At 42.0% G+C, this 3,097-nt stretch overlaps 1 non-coding gene across 1 annotated transcript; it reads right to left on the reverse strand.

Annotated features, from left to right (window-relative positions):
* Window positions 1-2,590: 2,590 nt before the first annotated feature.
* On the reverse strand, window positions 2,591-2,728 carry LOC114815318. Its single transcript, XR_003763082.1, has one exon. It is a non-coding gene; the product is annotated as a small nucleolar RNA SNORA7 (small nucleolar RNA).
* Window positions 2,729-3,097: the final 369 nt, after the last annotated feature.

The following is a 3,097-nucleotide window of genomic DNA, read 5'->3' on the forward strand; positions in this document are numbered from 1 at the left end:
TGTTTCTGTTTTATTTTGAAATTTAGGAACAGAGTTATTAATGCCCCCAAGCTGGTTTGAGGATTGGGTAATCATTTACATAGAACAACTTAGTTGAGATCTACCTAACACTATAGAGAACAGAGGTTGGCATGAACCTCAGCCCAGAGCTTCCCTTGAATGTGAGAATCATTTCCCTAGAGCTCAAATCCAGCAGCTATACTGGTGTGGGAATGATGAGAAGGGGCTTCATCTCCACTGAGGCACAGTGCATCTTATCATTTTAATATGTCATTGAAGTGCTGTCAAGAATAAAACACTAGGGGCAAACATAGTTACTCCCATTTGCTAGTCATCTTCTCTCTCAACACACCACCTCAGAAAGACTCACTACTCCTAAAGGAAGGTGTATAGGACCCACTCTGTACTCAACTTGTGCAAGAAGAATGTCCTTTTCTCATCCACCTCCCATTATATTGGGGCGAATCTTGTCTTGCAAGTTGACCTTGCCATACTTCCTACTCAGTGTCCTACTCTAATATCCTCATCCCAGACTCAGTTCTCAGGAGGAATGGAAGTGTTGAATTTCTAGTACTGGAGGTAAACTCAAGAAGTCATCCGATCCAGACCCCCTGTTTCTGGCCATGCTGGTATCTACTGAAGCACTGGACAAAAATGGGTTGGTAGACATTTTTCAGGAGTCTTTAACACCTATGAACTCTTGCTTTACTAGTTTGTCTTCAAACAGGGGCACTGCCATACTGAGACCTGGGGAATTCTACTCCTCTCTCGGCACTCTATTTACCCCAACACAGTTGACATAAGTGTTGGTCACTCACAATCTATTTTATTCTCAAGGAGTTTCATTTCTGATCTATTTGAACCCCCGGGAATATATCCATAGTCCTAATGATTTTATTTATTTATATTGATGTCTGTTTCCCCCCACCCCCAGACTGTAAGCTCATTGTGGTTAGGGAAGGCCCCTGTTTATTGTTGTGTTTACTTTCCCAAGCAATTTGTACAGTGCTCTGCGCACAATAAGGGCTCAATAAATATGATTGAATGAAAGAATTCTTGTCCCTCAAGCAAAGGGCATCAGTGCCTAGACATTACTGATAAAACCCTAAGAAAAATAAATGAGAGACCAGATATCTCTGTATTAGAAACTTGTCCTAACAATGGCATCAACATGCTGGTCCTACCCAATACCAAGTGTTCCACATGGATACAGCCTAAAGTTCAGCATGTAGCAGTGTCCTCTTTCTGTGCTATAACCCAGAAACTCAGAGCAGAGCTTTAAAATTCCTGTTACTGAGTCAAAATCAGTTACATTTATTGCCTGACGAGACATAATATCTGAAAATGTTGAACATTTTTACTGCAGCACATAACCCTTGTTGGGAAGTCTGATTAAGCGGGTAGGAGGAAAGTATGCATAAGGAAGAAACTTCGTAACTTAACTACTGTTTGGTGGATCCAGTTCTCTCCCTTAGTAGAGTATTTGTTAAAGGTTTCACTCATATATGAAACTGGCCTAGAGCAAGCTCTGGATATTTCTCTGCAGCTACAGAGGAGTGTTACCTCCCCTGCTGAGGAGAACTGCCTGTCTTTGATGCCCTGGAACCACACTGGCAATAAGGTTTGTTTGTGGCTTGATCTAACAGGAAGCAACGTTTAGAATCCAGGGCAAGTTTCTTTGACTGTCAGTGCTGCAAACCTCGTTTGTAATTGACCTGGCAGATCTGACAAAGCCCTAGGTTAGCCTTCGTCTTCTCTTTTTTCTAAACCCAGAGGTAAAGCAAGACAAGCGTTCAATCCTTGGGGGTGAGGAGCTTTTGGCTGGCTTGAGATGGTATGCGTTCCACCTTGTGCCAAGAGATGTTAACGAGAAATTACCACTTCCAGAGGAAATACTTACAGCCAGAAGTGTTAAGTCGCATTAACCCATAATAATGCGATCATGTTCTCTTGAAAATAACTCTCCTTCTCTCTGCCAATGAAGAATTTAACTGGGAATAGATGTTCTTGTTCTGCTGAAATTGTACAGGTGCTTTGGGGCATGCAAAAGACATTGCTATGCGTGAATATCTTTCAACAAAAAAGGAAAAGGGTTCCATGCAGAGCTGCAGCTCTTGAAGATGGTGAGCCAATTTTTACATGAGTATAATACAGAAGGGATTATCCATTAAACATCAATCATATTATTATGTCATCATTACTATGGTGTCATTTTTATAATAACTGTTAAGTGCTAACTATGTGTCCAGCACCATACTAAGCAATGGGGGTAGATACATGTTAATCAGGTCAAACGCAGTTCCTGTCCCACATGGAGCTCACAGTCTAAGTAGGCGGGAGAACAGGGAGTCAATGCCCTGTTCCTTTCCCACATGGGGCTCACAGTAAAGTAGGAGAGAGAACGGGCATTGACTTCCCACTTTACAGGTGAGGAAACTGAGGCACAGAGAACTTAAGTGACTTGCCAAAGGTCACAGAGAAGGTAACTGGAAGAGCCAGGATTAAAACCCAGGGTCTCTGACTCCGAGGCCTGTGGTTTACACACTCAACTCTCTCTCATGCCTCTGCTGACCAGCACAGGTGAGTTTTGACTAGTAGCAGATGGCCTTCCACTCCCTAGCCACTGCCCAAACTAGGAATGGAATGGGTAGGCCTCTGCTTGCCTCTCCCGCCCGTAGTTGAGACTGGTAGAGTACTGGAAACTCTCCAGATGTGACTCTGAGAGGGGAATAAATACCACAACTATTTTTAATTATTATTATTGCATACGCCTAAAAACATATATGCCTCCTTGACATAGAAACATGATGAAAGATTCATGACTACTAGCAAAAAACATACCTATATCTTTTGAAAATTCTGAAGTCAACTTTGAGGAATGAGTGTCCATTCTTACTTCCTTAGAAAGGCTTAATTGCAAACACTCCTGCTGATATATGGGTGTGTACCAAACAAAAGTAAATATGTAAGCAGAAAAAAACCTGAAAACTCACCCACTACTGTGTCCTGGAAAAGAAATAAAAATGTGAAATTTAAAAACCCTACTTTGGGGAGCATGGCTGAGAGAGAGCAATCTCCTGATAACATGTTGGATTAG

This window comes from Ornithorhynchus anatinus, chromosome 11 (assembly GCF_004115215.2).
Source record: "Ornithorhynchus anatinus isolate Pmale09 chromosome 11, mOrnAna1.pri.v4, whole genome shotgun sequence".
In the NCBI taxonomy this organism is placed as follows: domain Eukaryota; kingdom Metazoa; phylum Chordata; class Mammalia; order Monotremata; family Ornithorhynchidae; genus Ornithorhynchus; species Ornithorhynchus anatinus.